Consider the following 20948-nt stretch of genomic DNA (forward strand, 5'->3'; position numbering starts at 1 on the left):
GCAGAGTAAACATATTTGAAACGATCTTTTACTTTCAGATTATGAATTACAAAGAGATATGCAGTCAATATTCGACCACACTATTGTTCAATGTATCAATGTTAAAGAGAAACGACAAGACAAATTCTATTGTTATTTGGTTCGGCCAGTGGATAGAGCCATTTCTTTGGTGCATATACCAAACATTAAAGCATCAGTTAAGAAAAACACCTACGCTGATAGGGTAGTCCCTCAACTTGGGGTGGCAAGTCAACTCCTATATACACATACAAACTCTGAGAGTAGTCATACGTCAAAAAAGTATGATTATGAAAAGACAGCTTCACTAATTAATGGAAAGGGTGTACAAGATGATCTTATAACTAGATTTGGACAAAATCGCCCCTTCTAATATGCCCAAAGGAGGCTTCACGGGGACGCCGATTCATTGATCGCTGAAGCCAAGCACAGGGAGCTACGCAAAAGCTCGAAGCTAAGTTTTGTCCTGATGTAAATAATCACTTCCGAATAAATCCTCATTTCTCTCGCCGTTGCTTGCTGCCACGCTGTGTATGGCTTGACGCAGAGTAGCAAGCTCCCCCGTGTAGATCAATAGATAGAAGGTGACCTTGCCGACTGATATCTGCTGGTTCATACTTCACCATTTGGATGGTATCACGACTTTTTAATGACTCCGGCAAGCCCTTAAGTATTGGATAAAACGGGGGTTACATCCAGCAGCCCGATTTGGCCCATTCCCCCTCACGAATTCGGGGGAATGGGCCAAATCGATCTGTCGACTGTAACCCCTGTTTTATCCTATACTATATTAATAATCGAAAATAAAAATTAACCAACAATAAGCCCCAACCCGCATGATTGCGCACGCCATGCGCACGCGCACAGTTGCGCATGCTCCTCTACTCAGAATTATGCGCAAGCATGCTGACATGCGCTTCTCTCTTAATTTCTCAAAAATTTTATTACAATTATATTTCTGGCTTATTATTTTACTAATGATAAGGGTTATAATATTATTAATGATATGGCTAATCAGGGAACCTACTTCACAGATGATTTTAACAATCTATTCTTCTAATAATTTATCTATATCTTTACGTTTGGCTTTTAATTTGGAAACTATAATATAATATTTATAATAATCTGGCTCTTCTTTAGTGCCTTTGGCTAGATCTGTAGCCCTATGAGAATTTTTTAGCTGACTCCTTAATCCACTAAAGCTAATAATAGAAGAACAGTAATCACAATAAACCTTTTTTGAATTGCTTTTGTTACAGATTGATTTCTTTTTATCAAAATTTGTTATTTGTTTTCTAACCTTACATTTTTTACAAACTTTATATGTTATATCAAATTTGATTTTAGCATATGTGAGGTTAGGCTTGGGGTTGTGCTTGGGGTTGGGCTTGAGGCTGGGCTCGGGGCTCGAATCAGAATTAGAATTGGAATTAGAATTAGAAAAGAAAACAGAACTAGAAGTAGAATTAGAACAAGACTTAAAGCCGGAACTAGAAGCAAGTTCGCTGATACAAGTTCCACTCAATGATCCATGCTCACCAATTTTATCTCAATGTTCTATGTTATAATGAAAAGCTAAATTAAAAGGAGTTCCGCATTTATAATTACACTCTAAACATTCCATAACCATTATTTATAACTAGCCAAAATTTCAATTTTACAATTCCAATTTAAGCTAACAAAAATTTCAATTAAAGCTATAGTATAATCTATAGAGCAGACAAACCTAGCTAAAGCTTCCCTACTTAACTTATTAAGAGTATCATAATTCAATTTTTTATCTAAAATTTTATCATTACTCAATCCGGCTTTATCCCCAACAAAATTTATAATTTCATCCTTAAATTTTTGATTATCTTTATGTAGATCATGTAAATCATCCAAAACCTTTTAGTTTAAAGTACCAATCTCTTGATTCATATATTCAGACGGGCTTCATTAGCCGTAATTGGTTAATGTATTTGTTTTTTTTAATATGCTACCAGCACCCGCCGCTACAACAGCAGCAATTTTTACTGTAGTATCAGGATATTAAAAGTTATATATCAAAAGACATGTACCTGCTACTCCACCAAAGCATGATAGTATCCTAAAACCATTAGCTTTAATTTTTTCTTTAGTTAGAACATCATTCTGAATTTTAATACTTCTTAATTTCAGAAATTTATTAAAGTAGAACTGATAATTATTTGTGATAGTAGTAATCCTAATTTTATTTACCTCAGAACTTCCTAATTTATCTTTTAAACTAAGACCTTTTAAGTCTAGGAAAGCAATTCTCGAGTCATATATCATAGTTCTGTTTCTCTCAATGATAATAAAAATTTCTTCTTTCTTATTGTATTTAGTCATACCATAACGGAGATCATCAGACATTCCATCTGTACAATTATAGTAGCTACTATTCAAATCATTAATTATTTCATAGAACTTTTGGTCACATTTATATATTTCATTAAAATTTTGAAACAAATCCGCCCCATATAAGTTGTTGAATAAATAGTATCAGAACTCAATCTAGCCGTATTAATTATCTGTGCTTGTTTATGTCACATTAGAATCATTGGATATTATGATGTCTTCCTTCTGTAAACTAGTAACTAGTAAGCTATATCTTTGTTTGAATTATCACCCAAATCATCACGAACAATTACACTATCTCGAAAAATCTCGATACAAATTCCAATCAATGATTCATCCTCACCAATTTTATCTCAATGTTCTATGTTATAATGAAAAGCTAAATTAAAAAGAGTTCCGCATTTATAATTACACTCTAAACATTCCATAACCATTATTTATAACTAGCCAATATTTCAATTTTACAATTCCAATTTAAACTAACCTAAATTTCAATTAAAGCTATAGTATAATCTATAGAGCAGACAAACCTAGCTAAAGTTTCCCTACCTAACTTATTAAGAGTATTATAATTCAATTTTTTTATCTAAAATTTTATCATTACTCAATCCGGCTTTATCCCCAACAAAATTTATAATATCATCCTTAAATTTTTGATTATCTTTATATAGATCATTTAAATCATCCAAACCCTTTTTGTTTAAGGTACCAATCTCTTGATTCATATATTCAGACAGGGTCCTATAGTCGTAACTGATTAATGTATTTTTTTAATTATGCTACCAGCACCCGCCACTACAACAGCAGCAACTTTACTGTTGTAATATAATATACGGTTATAATATTTTATAATATAATATAGTATATTATAATATAATATACGGTTATAATATTATTAATGATATGGCTAATCAGGGAACCTACTTCACAGATGATTTTAACAATCTATTCTCCTAATAAATTATCTATATCTTTACATTTGGCTTTTAATTTGAAAACTATAATATAATATTTGTAATAATCTGACTCTTCTTTAATGCGTTTGGCTAGATCTGTATCCTTATGAGAGTTTTTTAGATGACTCCTTAATCCACTAAAGCTAATAATAGAAGAACAATTTTCACAATAAACCTTTTTTGAATTGCTTCCGTTAGAGATTGATTTCTTTTTATCAAAGTTGTTAATTGTTTTATAACCTTATATTTTTTACAAACTTTATATGTTATATCAAATTTGATTTTAGCATATGTGAGGTTAGGCTTGGGGTTGGGCTTGAGGCTGGGCTCGGGGCTCGAATAAGAATTAGAATTGGAATTAGAATTAGAAAAGAAAACAGAACTAGAAGTAGAATTAGAACAAGACTTAGAGGCGGAACTAGAAGCAAGTTCGCTGATACAAATTCCACTCAATGATCCATCCTCACCAATTTTATCTCAATGTTCTATGTTATAATGAAAAGCTAAATTAAAAGGAGTTCCGCATTTATAATTACACTCTAAACATTCCATAACCATTATTTATAACTAGCCAAAATTTCAATTTTACAATTCCAATTTAAGCTAACAAAATTTTCAATTAAAGATATAGTATAATCTATAGAGCAGACAAACCTAGCTAAAGCTTCCCTACCTCAGTTATTAAGAGTATTATAATTCAATTTTTTATCTAAAAATTTATCATTACTCAATCCGGCTTTATCCCCAACAAAATTTATAATTTCATTCTTAAATTTTTGATTATCTTTATATAGATCATTTGAATCATCCAAAACCTTTTTGTTTAAAGTACCAATCTCTTGATTCATATATTCAGACGGGGTCCATTAGCCGAAATTGATTAACGTATTTGTTTTTTTTAATATGCTACCAGCACCCGCCACTACAACAGCAGCAACTTTACTGTTGTAATATAATATACGGTTATAATGTTTTATATTATAATATAGTATATTATAATATAATATACGGTTATAAAATTATTAATGATATGACTAATCAGGGAACCTACTTCACAGATGATTTTAACAATATATTCTTCTAATAATTTATCTATATCTTTACATTTGGCTTTTAATTTGGAAACTATAATATAATATTTATAATAATCTGGCTCTTCTTTAATGCCTTTGGCTAGATCTGTATCCTTATGAGAGTTTTTTAGATGACTCCCTAATCCACTAAAGCTAATAATAGAAAAACAATTTTCACAATAAACCTTTTTTGAATTGCTTTTGTTACAGATTGATTTCTTTTTATCAAAAGTTGTTATTTGTTTTATAACCTTATATTTTTTTACAAACTTTATATGTTATATCAAATTTGATTTTAGCATATGTGAGGTTAGGCTTGGGGTTGTGCTTGGGGTTGGGCTTGAGGCTGGGCTCGAGGCTCGAATCAGAATTAGAATTGAAATTAGAATTAGAAAAGAAAACAGAACTAGAAGTAGAATTAGAACAAGTCTTAAAGCCGGAACTAGAAGCGAGTTCGCTCATACAAATTCCACTCAATGATCCATCCTCACCAATTTGATCTCAATGTTCTATGTTATGATGAAAAGCTAAATTAAAAGGAGTTGCGCATTTATAATTACACTCTAAACATTCCATAACCATTATTTATAACTAGCCAAAATCTCAATTTTACAATTCCAATTTAAACTAACCTAAATTTCAATTAAAGCTATAGTATAATCTATAGTGCAGACAAACCTAGCTAAAATTTCACTACCTAACTTATTAAGAGTATTGTAATTCAATTTTTTATCTAAAATTTTATCATTACTCAATCCGGCTTTATCCCCAACAAAATTTATAATATCCTCCCTAAAAATTTTGATTATCTTTTTATAGATCAATTAAATCAACCAAACCCTTTTTGTTTAAGGTACCAATCTCTTGATTCATATGTTCAGACGTGGTCCAATAGTCGTAACTGATTAATGTATTTGTTTTTTTAATATGCTACCAGCACCCGCCACTACAACAGCAGCAACTTTACTGTTTTAATATAATATACGGTTATAATATTTTATAATATAGTATAGTATATTATAATATAATATACGGTTATAATATTATTAATGATATGGCTAATCAGGGAACCTACTTCACAGATGATTTTAACAATCTATTCTTCTAATAATTTATCTATATCTTTACATTTGGCTTTTAATTTACAAACTATAATATAATATTTATAATAATCTGGCTCTTCTTTAGTGCCTTTGGCTAGATCTGTATCCTTATGAGAGTTTTTTAGATGACTCCTTAAACCACTAAAGCTAATAATAGAAGAATAATTTTCACAATAATCCTTTTTTGAATTGCTTTCGTTACAGATTGATTTCTTTTTATCAAAAGTTTTTATTTGTTTTATAACCTTATATTTTTTACAAACTTTATATGTTATATCAAATTTGATTTAAGCATATGTGAGGTTAGGCTTGGGGTTGTGCTTGGGGTTGGGCTTGAGGCTGGGCTCGGGGCTCGAATAAGAATTAGAATTGGAATTAGAATTAGAAAAGAAAACAGAACTAGAAGTAGAATTAGAACAAGACTAAAAGCCGGAACTAGAAGCAAGTTCGCTGATACAAGTTCCACTCAATGATCCATCCTCACCAATTTTATCTCAATGTTCTATTTTATAATGAAAAGCTAAATTAAAAGGAGTTCCGCATTTATAATTACACTCTAAACATTCCATAACCATTATTTATAACTAGCCAAAATTTCAATTTTACAATTCCAATTTAAGCTAACAAAAATTTCAATTAAAGCTATAGTATAATCTATAGAGCAGACAAACCTAGCTAAAGCTTCCCTACCTATCTTATTAAGAGTATTATAATTCAATTTTTTATCTAAAATTTTATCATTACTCAATCCGGCTTTATCCCCAACAAAATTTATGATTTCATCCTTAAATTTTTGATTATCTTTATATAGATCATTTAAATCATCCAAAACCTTTTTGTTTAAAGTACCAATCTCTTGATTCATATATTCAGACGGGGTCCATTAGCCGTAATTGATTAATGTATTTGTTTTACTTAATATGCTACCAGCACCCACCGCTACAACAGCAGCAATTTTTACTGTAGTATCAGGATATTAAAAGATATATATCAAAAGACATGTACCTGCTATTCCACCAAAGCACGATAGTATCCTAAAACCATTAGCTTTAATTGTTTCTTTAGTTAGAACATCATTCTGAATTTTAATACTTCTTGATTTAAGAAATTTATTAAAGTAGAACTTATAATTATTTGTAGTAATCCTAATTTTATTTACCTCAGAACTTTCTAATTTATCTTTCAAACTAAGAGCTTTTAAGTCTAGGAAAGCAATTTTCGAGTCATATATCATAGTTCTGTTTCTCTCAATGATAATAAAAGATTCTTCTTTCTTATTGTATTTAGTCATACCATAACGGAGTTCATCAGACATTCCATCTGTACAATTATAGTAGCTACTAGTCAAATCATTAATTATTTCATAGAACTTTTGGTCACATTTATATATTTTATTAAAATTTTGAAGCAAATCCGCACCATATATGTTGTTAAATAAATAGTATCAGAACTCAATCTAGCCGTATTAATTATCTGTGCTTGTTTATGACACATTAGAATCATTGGATATTATGATGTCTTCCTTCTGTAAACTAGTAACTAGTAAGCTATATCTTTGTTTGACTTATCACCCATATCATCAAGAACAATTACACTATCTTGAAAAATATGTATATTTTTTGATGTGATCATAAATATATCACACATTTTGAAATCACTATAAGGTTTGCCAGTTTCTGGATTGATCCAATCTCTTTCGTCTTTACATACTATGATTATAGGTCTTTCACCATGCTCCGCCATGGACCTCTAGTCATCTGCGAAGCAGGTTCCCTGATGTTCCACCATATTTTTGTCATCTTGATTTTGTCATCTGTATAACTTCAAGTATTGTCTAATAAAATAGTTTTCACCTGTACCAGTACCGCCATAAACAATAGTATGTAATGGCAAATTTGCATATTCAAATCTTATTAAACTTTTATTTATAAACCCACCAAAGCTTTCTTCTGGTTTTGTGTATTCATTTAATATTGAATCACATATTATATAACAAATCATAATTATGAAAATAAATAAACAAATTGCACAACCCTTTTCCGTTTTTTATCATATAGAAATGCTTATTCTATCATTTGAGGAATTCAATAATAATTTTGGTATTGATCATAAAGCTATGAGTAATATCAAAATAGAACATATCTGTAGAGATATAAGTCTAATACCAACAGAAATAATAATGAGCGGTCAGAGACCAGATAGTGTTGCCAATTTCGAGTTCAACACTATTGTAAATCTACATCAAACTGAAGGTACACAACGGGTATTAGCTATAAGAAGAGAAGGTGGTCCCGTGTATTACTTTGATATTTTTGGTGTTAAGGCCCCACCATTACTCTTAGAATAGTATGTTGATCTAGGCTCTAATGAGAGAATACAAAAATATGATGAATCTTATTGCGGGGCTCGTTATTTATACATGATCTATCTTGTTGGTAAAGGATTTATAATAAAGATTGCTTTAAATATTCTAGTTAATCAATGTTAATATCCAGGGATATATGGTGAGTGTTTATGTTTGGGTTGTAAAGTGCAGAGCTCACCCACAGAAGATATTGATAGTGAAGATGAAGTTGATATCTATCTACATAGAGAAAATCCAGTAGTGGTAAAGCCCTGTAGTAGGGTATCACCTTTGCAGATTAATGTTAATGGGAGTCTACAATCATGGCTAGATATTGATAATACATTTGTCAATGCTTTAATCCCAGAAAGCTTCAGATGTGTAATAGCTGGTCCTAGTGAATGCAGAAAAACATTCTTATTAAAAAATCTATTTTGAGTAGTATAAAATTTGATTTGTGTAGTATAAAATTTGATAAGTTATATATCATTGGCCCTACTGGTGATCAATATGGAGATTTAAAGAATAAAGTCATAGTTTTTATTATAGAAATAAAAGATTAACCCTCTCCTGATCAACTACCTAAAGATATAAAGAAACTAATGATATTCGATGATGTTGGGGAAAGAAGCCAGTTATTAATGAATACTTTTTGTAGAGGGAGACATAGTAATTGTAATATGATATATCTTCATCAAAATGTATTCTCGACAGATAGACAGAATGTTAGAGAATTGCATTCTATTTATTTTCTTTGAACAATGAGGTAGAGCTACCACGGCTATATATCACGATTTATTTAATAGAGCATAACCTAAAGATGATGATTTTAGTAGTATATGTGAAAAGGTATGGGAGGAACCTTATAATTACATCGTCATTGATAAATCTAAAAACAGAAATTTTAATGGTAAACTAAGAATTAATTGGGATTGAAGAGTTGTATTATCTATTAATGTTTATGATTAAGTCTAAGTCTAAGTCTACGTCTAAGTCTATGACTATGACTAAGTCTAAGTCTAAGTCTAAGTCTTTGAGTAAGTCTAAGTCTAAGTCTATGAATAAGTCTATGTCTACTAGTAAGTCTAAGTCTAAGTTTTTGTCTATAACTAAGTCTAAGTCTAAGTCTAAATTTATGTCTTTGTCTAAGTCTTAGTCTATGACTAAATCTATATCAAATTTAAAGTAAAACTCAACACATCACCATTGGAATCAGTTAGTCTTGCATGCTCATCTTTAATATGAAATTCAATATATTCTATTCTATCCTTTGTTACATTTTGATATAAGATATTAGTTGGTATAACATTTATCAAGTAACCTGGTGGTTCAGTTAGACTAAAATTATATAGTATGTCTGTGTTATTTCCATTATCTTTAACACCAGATATAACATTACAGTGGATGTTAATGGTACTAAAACCCATAATATCAATAATATTTTGAATTGTATATTTAGCTTGTTTGCAAACTATTTTTCTAAATCCTAGTAAGGGGGCTATTGAGTTTTCTATATCAAAGTTAATTGAACCCTGCTTTATTTTCATTATACATTTTATTGTATTCTTATCAGATTCTATTATAACATTGCCATTAGTTTCTTCTTCTATTAATTCTGCTATTTTCATTAATTTATATGCACCTGGTAAAACAGCTGAAACTTCGCCTTCATATAAAAATTGATTATTCCTTACATTCACATTAAACACTGAGTTATAAACCGATAATCTAATTAAACCTAACTTTGTTGTATTAAGTATAGGTTCACTAAAGTTAAACACTTTTCTGTTGGTTTTTGTCATTCTAATGTTAAGTGTGTGTTCTTCTTTAGTTGTAGTTTGAGCTTCATTTATCTTTTGTAGTTCGTATAGAATTAAGTTGTAAGTCATTTTTAATATTCAAATAATGCTATGTTTATCTGCGAACAGAGTCCGTCTGTGGTTTACCAACAAGCTCTGCTCAATGCCAGCCAAGCAGGTTCCCTGATAATTATATCTATAGTTCTAGTTGTTTTAGTTATACATTTTTTAACCCATTATAATGGATTTTAATTTGGATGCAACTTATGGCTATAATAATGATTTACACAAAATTAAAATTATAAAATATAAACCAAATAATCTAGCAACAATTAATACGGTTAATAGTGATATTAATATCAATCTCAATAGAGAAGAGAATCATTTAAATATACACGATTCATATCTAGAGATAGAGTTTGTTGTAGCAGATAATGCTGGTGGCGTATTTGCTAATGATGCTGATATCAGACTAGTTAATTATGGTATGATGGCATTATTTAGTTCAGTTAAGCTTGAAACTAGTGGTGGTAGGAGTATTGGAGATATAGATCATTGCCATCCTAATCTATTGATGTATAAGTTGTTAACTAGTACTGATGATGAATATGAGAGTGGTGTTGTTAGAGATCAAGGTAATAGAGATAGCCTACTTAAAGGTGATCATGCTGCTGCAGAACTGAGTCATATGTATATGATGGTTAAGATGAGTGATCTAATTGGTTTTGCGAATGATTTAGAAAAGATTATGTACGGGTTAGGGTTTAAAACAATATTAAAAAGAAATAATAATTATAGAGCTCTATTTAGAGTTAATACTGGTGCTGATGCAGTAGCTAATGATGGTAAAATAGAAATTAGAGATATGTGGTGTGTACCTATTAATGATCCTAGTAAAGATAATAGAATTATTGTACAGAATAGATTAAATATAAAGAATAATTTTTACCTTAGTTATTATGAAAGAAAGACATTTTATAAAAATTTGCCCAATGCAAATAACTTCGTATTTGATCTAGGTATGGAAAGTGGTATGGAAAGACTCAAATATACTATAATTGCTTTTGAAAATAATAATGTTAATGAACAAACTCATGATGCAAGCACATTTGATATAATGAATGTTACTGAATGTTATTGTAAGTTTGGTAGTGAATTTTATCCTGACGATAAAATGAATATTAATTTTGGCATTAATAATTAAAATGAGGCTCTTAAAGAGATTGTTGATTTTAATAAAGATTATATTAGATTACTTCATAATACTAAACCATATATAATTCACAGAACATTCAAAAGTAGCTATAGAATTTATGTATGTGATACTAGGTTTCAAAATGATCGTATCGGTCCACAACCAATACAATTTAATTTTAAATTTAGTGCCATAGTTCCAGATGTTATATGTCATGCATTAGTATTAACTAGAAAGATTATTAGTGTGAATAATGATGGTAATAAGGTGGTTGATGTAGTGTCATAGTCAAACTGTTTCCTACTAGTCCTAACAAAACTTTTAGCATAAATAAAAATTAATTTCTTTTTAATCTCTAGAGATTGAACCCTAGCTTCACATTTAGTTTTGGGCTTCGAACTTCGCTCCCGGGCAGAGCCCGCAGGTTTTGGCTTGTGCTTAACAACAAAGGGAATATAGTTTTTAACTTCCATTACCTTTATATATAGAAATATGATTAAGTTAAATAAGTTTGAAACTAATTCGTATTGTGATGGAGGTATAGACATTATAGTGGTACTAATAATATTCCAGGGGTTGTCACAGCTAAAAGAACTAAGATGTTGAAGCAATCCTGTGCTATGTGTAGAAAAAAAAGTCGATGACTGTCAGTGATGCAACAATAGAAGCAGGGGGACTGAAAGATTTCTTTAAAAGTGTTGGTAAAACAACAGTTAACTTTGGAAAGAAAGTTGTTAATTATCCAGTAAGAGCATTAGAAATAGCAAGTAAAATAGGAAGTGCAGCTGCAAGTAGAAAACTAGGAGCTGCTATATCAAACACACCTGATTTAATTAAATTTGCAACTACTGGTGAAAGTATAAAGGTAGTACAGAAAGGTAGAGGGTTATGTTTATGTAAAAAGAAAAGATAATTAATTAAATTAGAGTATACATATTAGAGTTTAAATATAACTATATTAGGGTTTAAACATAACTATAACTATGAATATAGCTATGGGTACAGCTGACTAGATACATACTAACATTATTATTACTAAACATACTATTATAACTAAACACTAATAACTCTACTTTAAAAAATACTCAATTTACTTTTCTTACCCCTCCTATTTTCTTCATATACCTTAACTACATCAATATACGCATCATTATCTATTTTATTATCATTCATTGATTTAGTATATAGTTTATTAAACTTGGCACTATACTGTTTTCTTAAAATACACATTTGTGAATACTTTATAATTTTATTCCTTATTTCAGTATTAATTGTTTTTGATAATGATTCAGAAACAGTTGCTGTAGCAATTGGTGTAGGTATAGAGTAAGGCAAGCCTATACCCGTTATTGCAACTGATGCTGATGTTGCAGTTGTTGCTATTGTTGATAATATTATTTCTGTTATCTCAGCTACGTTAGAATAATTTTTATATCTACTTAATTTATTATAGTTATTGGTTTCAATTTCATTAGAATTTCTAATATCTTTTACAATGTTAATATTTTTTAAAATTATTATTAGCCAGGATTTTATCATTGATGTATTGTTATGAGAAGGAGCTAAGATTGGTGTAGACTAAAGGAGCACTGGGTATAGTTTCTTCCATTTTATTTAACTAAAATAGCGAAGCAGATTTTTTGATCGGTGAAACCGCTTCACGGATCGGCGAAGCCCCCATAGTCATAGTAATATTCACAGATATAATATTAACTATATAAAGGAACTCTCAATCCCTTTCTTTATATCTTCTTGATTAAAATCATAATGCATCTCTAGTCTTGCTTGTTCTTTGTTGTCTACTGGTTACTTTCTAATAATAGAGATATTATATATTAACTTTTGTCTTTTTATTTTTTATAAGGGCATCCTGAACAGCAGAATTAGTCTTTTGATTAAATTCTCTAAACTCTTTTAGACCAGTAGTGAACATATCATCAAGATGAATGTTAGTAAAGTTCTGATCAAACTTTTTATTATCAAATTTTTGTTTTAATTGATTATAATTAGAATTTGTATCACTAGCAACTTTATTACGAAAGTTAACAAAATTTGTAACCTCATTTGCCGATTTAATAAACTCATTAATCAGTTTCTCATTAACTTGTATTTTGTTTAGTTGAAAGCTTTTAGCTGTAACTTTATCAAAGTCACCCTTTCTTATTTCAGTTATATTTATAATTAAAATGTCTATTTTATTAGAAGAAGATAATAAGTTATTGTCACAATACTCTTTATTAACAATATCGTTTTCATCTATGAATGGGCGTACATTTGTAATTCTATAGATTTTTTTCATGTCAATATTATCGCTATCTTCTAAGAATAATTGACGGGCCTTATTTGTTGTTAGATTATTGGTTATTGCTGATCCGAGAATAGGGTTCCCTGATTGTTGTTTAGCCTGATTGAATTTATTTCTTGTCATCTTTGTATATCTTTACAGAAAGAAACTAGCTACTTGGTAGCTGACCGGGGGTCTATCGGGAACCCTCAACTATGTTAATATTTGATGATTCCAAAACCTTATTATTAGATTCAAAATCAATTTCGGATTTTAACTGTTCCTGTTCATAGTATTTACCTCCTTTTATCTCTCCACTCATATCTTCTATCTTATATGATGGCCGTTGTGTTTTTAAAACTTCATTAACTTTAAACAATTCTCTATTCCAGTTAGAAGTGTATCCTTTAGAGAAGTGTTACGTTTGTCAGCATTCCTGACAAAATCACCGACTTTAAGTTTTGGTTTAATCTTTGTAGAAATAGATGTAATATACCTAATTTTATCAGGATTTTTAGAAGCATCAACAGGTGTCGTATTAATTGTTGAATGAACGCTATTATTATATGTTACAACAGCATTATTTAATATATTTACACAATTACCATCACAATTGATGGAGATTGGTTTATTAAATATGTGTAATAATGTTCTATTAAATCTCTCTATGATTAGGGACTTTAAATGACTATTGGTAGAATATTGTTCGGTTTCATACCCTTTTAGTAAAGATTTAAAAGTTTTATTGTAAAACTCACTTCATCTATCTACCCATAACTTTTCTGGTTTTCGTCCTTCTGATAACATTGTTTTAAAACTAATAGTTATAGATAAACCAGATTTATTCTTCAATGGAATGGTCCATGCATACTTTGTGAAAATATCTATAACAGTTAATTTAGACTCTTAATTTTTATTGTATTTACTTAGAGGTGACTTATCAATTAAATCGGCGGACCATGTTTCATTTTTATACAATGGTATTATTCGTTCTCTTCAGCAGAATTAGTTTTTTTATTAACTTTTCTAAATTCTTTTAGACCAGTAGAGAAAATATCATCAAGATGAAAGTTAGTACTGTTCTGATTAAACTTATTATTATCAAATTCTTGTTTTATTTGATTAAGATTAGAATTGGTATCACTAGCAACTTTATTACAAAAGTTAACAAAGTTTGTAACCTCATTTGCCGGTTTAATAAACTAATTAGTTATTTCCTCATTAACTTTTATTTTGTTTAGTTGTAAGCTTTTAGTTGTAACTTTATCAAAGTCACCCTTTCTTATTTCAGTTATATTTATAATTAAAATGTCTATTTTATTAGAAGAGGATAATAAATTATTGTCACAATACTCTTTATTAACAACGTCGTTTTCATCTATGGATGGGTGTATATTTGTAATTCTATAGATATCTTTCGTGTCAAAATTATCGTTATCTTCTAAGAATAATTGACGGGCCTTATTTGTTGTTAGATTATTGGTTATTGCTGATCAGAGAAGTGGGTTCCCTGATTGTTGTTTAGCCTGATTGAATTTATTTCTTGTCATCCTTGTATATTTTTACAGAAAGAAACTATCTACTTTGTAGCTGAGCGGGGTCTATCGGGAACCCTCAACTATGTTGATATTTGATGATTCCAAACCTGATTATTAGATTCAAAATCAAACTCAGATTTTAACAGTTACTGTTCTTAGTATTTACCTCCTATTATCTCTCTATTCATATCTTCCATCTTATATGTTGGCCGTTGTGTTTTTAAAACTTCATTAATTTTAAACAATTCTCTTTTCCAGTTAGAAGTGTATCCTTTAGAGAAAATGTTACGTTTGTCAGCATTCCTGACATAATCACCGACTTTAAGTTTTGGTTTAATCTTTGTAGAAGTAGATGTAATATACCTAACTTTATCAGAATTTTTAGAAGCATCAACAGGTATTGTATTAATTGTTGAATGAACGTTATTATTATATGTTACAACAGCATTATTTAATATATTTACAGAATTACCATCACCATTGATGAACATTGCTTTATTAAATATGTGAATGTTCTATTAAATTTCTCTATGATTAGGGCCTTTAAATGACTCTAAGTAGAACATTGTTCGTCTTCATATCCTTTTAGTAAAGATTTAAATGTTTTATTGTAGAACGTGCTACATCTATCTACCCATTACTTTTCTGGTTTTCGTCCTTCTGATAAGATTGTTTTAAAATCAATAGTTATAGATAAACCAGATTTATTCTTCAATAGAATAGCACATGCATACTTTGTGAATATATCTGTAACAGTTAATTTAGATTTATAATTATTATTGTATTTACTTAGAGATGACTTATCATATAAATCAGTGGACCATTTTTCATCTTTAAACAATGGTATTATTCTTTCTCTTCTACAATTTGTTATTTGGAGACTGAATACTTCTTTAGCTAGTAATTGTTGATTTTCCACCATTGTTTATTTACCATAATTATACACAAAATTGTCTAGTTGTTCTTGATTAATAATATTCATAGATAATAGTTGTTTAGATATATTTAAAATTTCATCATATAATCCATCATGCCCAGCTTTTTTTCTACTATAAGTAATTCTAATCTTTCTATTAAGTTGTTGGGATCGCCCTTGCTAAGACCACTAGCTTCTATTTGTTTATCAGTCTCTTAATCACTTTCTTCCTCTTCTTCTTCTTCTTCTTCTTCTTCTTCTTCTATTGCCCCTTGTTCATAATCACTAGTATCCCGTTGATCTCTTTCATTTTCACTGGAGGTTGGCGTTGATATAAACTGATAAGTGGGTTCACCGATACTAGCCAACATTCTTCTTATAAGTTTTGATCTATTACTTTTAGTATCTCCTCTTTGTTTATAGCTATTATACTTTAGAAATTGTTTGATTTTGTTTTCATCACTTTTTATATCTTTTTCGGTTATATCTTTATTAGTAATAAACATAAGGAAGCCCTTAGAAAAATAATAGATTTTACCTTTCAATTTTATACCATCAGGTACTAGAGATTCATCTATACCGTTTATTATAAATTTGTTTGAATTTGGATCTACTGATATTAATTTGAAATGTTTATTTGTTTGTTTACCCATTAGTAGCAAAAAAGCAATCATATCATTGTCTACAGAAAAGGTTTTGCCTCTGTCATCTATTAATTTAACAGGTGGATCATGTGTGGGCGTTAAGAGATCAGCTCGCTCATCAAAAGAGAGCAGCTCATTTTGTTGTTGGGAGTCTAAAGCTTGTGAAACATTAGTGTTATCCTTGTGAAACATTAGTTTTATACTAACGTTTTGATTTGAAGAGCTTGCATTGTATCACTTATGGCTAGTAATGCTTCACCATTAGTATCTAAAGTTTTAGTTAAAGGATCAAATAACTCTTCTACGTCATCATAAAATTCTTGTTGTCTTAATTTATCTTCTAATCTATTTCTTGCGTTTTGTTTTTCTAGACTGTTTAATTCTATAAGTATATCTAGCTTAGTAATTTTTTATAGCTTATTATATAGTTTAATTGCAGCCTTAATTAACTCTCTATCATGTTTAAAATTTAGGTCTAGAATATTATTAGTTAGTTGGGTTTTGTCTAAATCTAATGGCGCTCGCTGGAATTTATTTACTAGATCTCATTTGAATAGATATGGATTCTCATCATTTTAATATTATTTACATAAAATTTTTTTCATCAAATGTGTTTAGACTAATCTTACTTGTTTTGGTTGTTGTCATGTTATCAGCAACTTTCTGTATTCCACATTCATCTACAGTTCTCGTTGTGTTATACATTGATGCATTATAATACTCTTCATATTATTTTTGTCTTTTTTTATTAGTTTTGATTGGTGGATCTAAATAACTTAGGTCCATGTGTTAATCAGGGACCTTACCCTCGCTAAAGTTTAATACGAAACTATCAGTATCCATATAATGGAGCTGTAAATGTTTGAGAGATGGTTGAAGAATATTATAGAATACATCATACATGTGTAATTTACTTCATTCTAATATAGTAACTCCTACATATACTGGAGAATCATATTCTATTTTTTTCTTTATACATTCAATGTGGCTATAATCCTTATATCTAGCTATATTCTTAAATGTGCGTTTACTCATACTTTTCATTATCTTTTCTTCATCGTTTAAGAAGTTACTTTGAAGAAAGTGTAGAGGATTCATGCACATTCTTCCATATAGGGAGTTGTTCAATAATTTCCTAACATTCTTTTCCGCATCACTTTTAGCTCTTGCTCTTTTAATAGTATTGTTTTGAATATACTTTGTGAATATATCTGTAACAGTTAATTTAGATTTATAATTATTATTGTATTTACTTAGAGATGACTTATCATATAAATCAGTGGACCATGTTTCGTCTTTAAACAATGGTATTATTCTTTCTCTTCTAAAATTTGTTATTTGGAGACTGAATACTTCTTTAGCTAGTAATTGTTGATTTTCCACCATTGTTTATTTACCATAATTATACACAAAATTGTCTAGTTGTTCTTGATTAATAATATTCATAGATAATAGTTGTTTAGATATATTTAAAATTTCATCATATAATCCATCATGCCCAGCTTTTTTTCTACTATAAGTAATTCTAATCTTTCTATTAAGTTGTTGGGATCGCCTTTGCTAAGACCACTAGCTTCTATTTGTTTATCAGTCTCTTAATCACTTTCTTCCTCTTCTTCTTCTTCTTCTTCTATTGCCCCTTGTTCATAATCACTAGTATCCCGTTGATCTCTTTCATTTTCACTGGAGGTTGGCGTTGATATAAACTGATAAGTGGGTTCACCGATACTAGCCAACATTCTTCTTATAAGTTTTGATCTATTACTTTTAGTATCTCCTCTTTGTTTATAGCTATTATACTTTAGAAATTGTTTGATTTTGTTTTCATCACTTTTTATATCTTTTTCGGTTATATCTTTATAAGTAATAAACATAAGGAAGCCCTTAGAAAAATAATAGATTTTACCTTTCAATTTTATACCATCAGGTACTAGAGATTCATCTATATCATTTATTTTAAATTTGTTTGAATTTGGATCTACTGATATTAATTCGAAATGTTTATTTGTTTGTTTACCCATTAGTAGCAAAATAGCAATCATATCATTGTCTACAGAAAAGGTTTTGCCTCTGTCATCTGTTAATTTAACAGGTGGATCATGTGTGGGCGTTAAGAGATCAGCTCGCTCATCAAAAGAGAGCAGCTCATTTTGTTGTTGGGAGTCTAAAGCTTGTTGTCTTAATTTATTTTCTAATCTATTTCTTGCGTTTTGTTTTTCTAGACTGTTTAATTCTATAAGTATATCTAGCTTAGTAATTTTTTATAGCTTATTATATAGTTTAATTGCAGCCTTAATTAACTCTCTATCATGTTTAAAATTTAGGTCTAGAATATTATTAGTTAGTTGGGTTTTGTCTAAATCTAATGGCGCTCGCTGGATTTTATTTACTAGATCTCATTTGAATAGATATGGATTCTCATCATTTTAATATTATTTACATAAAATCTTTTTCATCAAATGTGTTTAGATTAATCTTACTTGTTTTGGTTGTTGTCATGTTATCACCAACTTTCTGTATTCCACATTCATCTACAGTTCTCGTTGTGTTATACATTGATGCATTATAATACTCTTCATATTATTTTTGTCTTTTTTTATTAGTTTTGATTGGTGGATCTAAATAACTTAGGTCCATGTGTTAATCAGGGACCTTACCCTCGCTAAAGTTTAATACGAAACTATCAGTATCCATATAATGGAGCTGTAAATCTTTGAGAGATGATTGAAGAATATTATAGAATACATCATACATTTGTAATTTACTTCATTCTAATATAGCAACTCCTACATATACTGGTGAATCATATTCTATTTTTTTCTTTATACATTCAATTTGGCTATAATCCTTATATCTAGCTATATTCTTAAATGTGCGTTTACTTATACTTTTCATTATCTTTTCTTCATCGTTTAAGAAGTTACTTTGAAGAAAGTGTAGAGGATTCATGCACATTCTTCCATATAGGGAGTTGTTCAATAATTTCCTTACATTCTTTTCCGCATCAGTTTTAGCTGTTGCTCTATTAATAGTATTGTTTTGAATATAGTCTCTAGATATGTAGTTTTATTTAAATTTAATTACTCTATGAATTTTAGTTACTTTTACACCCATCTTAACATAGAACTTTAACATCCTATAATGCACAACATATTCTGTTTTAATGTTTTGATCTAAAATTTTTTTCTCTGTTCTCGCCCTACCTCTCTCTTTGTATATCGCCTAAATCATTATCATTTATCTTTCTTTTAATAGGCATTAATGCTAGTTGCTCTGTTCTATATTTACAAGTATTAGTTTAATTATTATCGCAAACTATATAGTAACCATGATCACTATCATCTGGAGTTTTTAATATTTCATCTACAGTTATAGTCATGTACTCGAAATCCTTATAAGGAAGTTTTTGCATCATTGCATAGCCGTATAGGTTGTTTGCATCTATATATCAGATCTTTGTTACTTTCACTGATGTTAACCAATCTGTCACCACATATACCACCTCTCTTTGCTTCAACGAAATCATCTAGCATTTGTTTATCTTGTAATGTATCTAATGTAACACCACTTGACATTAACCAACAATCAAAATTATAAACCGGGAGACTTACATACTGTTGAGAGTTGAGACTGAATTCTTTCATACTTAATTTAACATATTCATTCATGAAGTAGTCTAATATTTCTACATCATTCTGTAAATACTCTATAGTTAGATCTTTACCAGTTTAATGACTGTTGTATTTATTAAAGATTGTGTGTTGGTAATTTAATAGATAGTGAGGATTTGAAGTCTTTATTATTTAGATTACTTATAATTTCTTGGTATGAATCTCAACCAAAGTGTTCATATGGATAAAATGTTTTAGTTTTACAACTATATATCTTTGCCATTTGATCTAGGGGCATGGCTAAGAAGTTATAACTATCTAAGAATTTAAGACAACTAATGCTAATGATTTTAGATTTTCCAGAAGCTAGTGGTATGTTATCTAGTTTTCTTTTGTCATTTTTCTACTTAAAGAGTTCACTATATAGTAGATTGAAATCATAACCACTACCATTATGGAATATAATAGGAATGAAGTTTTGTTGTTTGTATCTTAGATTACATAATTTTCATGCCGGTCCTCTATATTTACCAGTTTCATGACAGTGATCTCTTACTTTATTAATTCATGTTTTGCCACATTTATGACAGGTGTTATTGGCTTCATGATATAATTTATCTTTGTTACTAAATATCACTTGTTTGTTGCGCTTGAAATTATTCTCTGTTTCTAATAGATCTCTAGCAAATCATTTGATACAGTCCAAACCAAAGTAGTAGTTGAAATTACCTTGCCCGATGTAACCCACAATTTTTGGTATGTGTTCTGCTATTACATATCTACAGTTGTTAGTTATGACATCAATGATGCAACATTCTATATCGGCGGTTACAATATTTTTTATATTCTGTCGTTTATGTTCAATTATAAAAGTATATGTTTTTTCCTAGGACAAACAATCTCTGGTTTAAAAGAGTGGTTACTTTCGTGTTTATCATATTTAATTTAAGAGTTAAACCAATATGTACATCTATTACAATAATGGAAATTGTGTTGGCTCTTATTCGGTCTTTCTATCAAGGTTTCTATTGTTTTAATTAGTCCACAGTGTTCCGTTAATCCATCCCCCCAAACTAATATTTTGACATCTTCCCTATCTTCATCAA

General features: G+C 29.4%; 1 protein-coding gene across 1 annotated transcript in view; it reads left to right on the plus strand.

Annotated features, from left to right (window-relative positions):
• LOC142349487 (serine/arginine-rich splicing factor 7-like) overlaps window positions 1-20948 on the plus strand; it is a 398530-nt gene that overhangs the window by 308595 nt on the left and 68987 nt on the right. The gene's annotated exons all lie outside the window — the stretch shown is intronic.

This window comes from Convolutriloba macropyga, chromosome 11 (assembly GCF_964194025.1).
Source record: "Convolutriloba macropyga chromosome 11, txConMacr16.3, whole genome shotgun sequence".
In the NCBI taxonomy this organism is placed as follows: Eukaryota; Metazoa; Xenacoelomorpha; order Acoela; family Convolutidae; genus Convolutriloba; species Convolutriloba macropyga.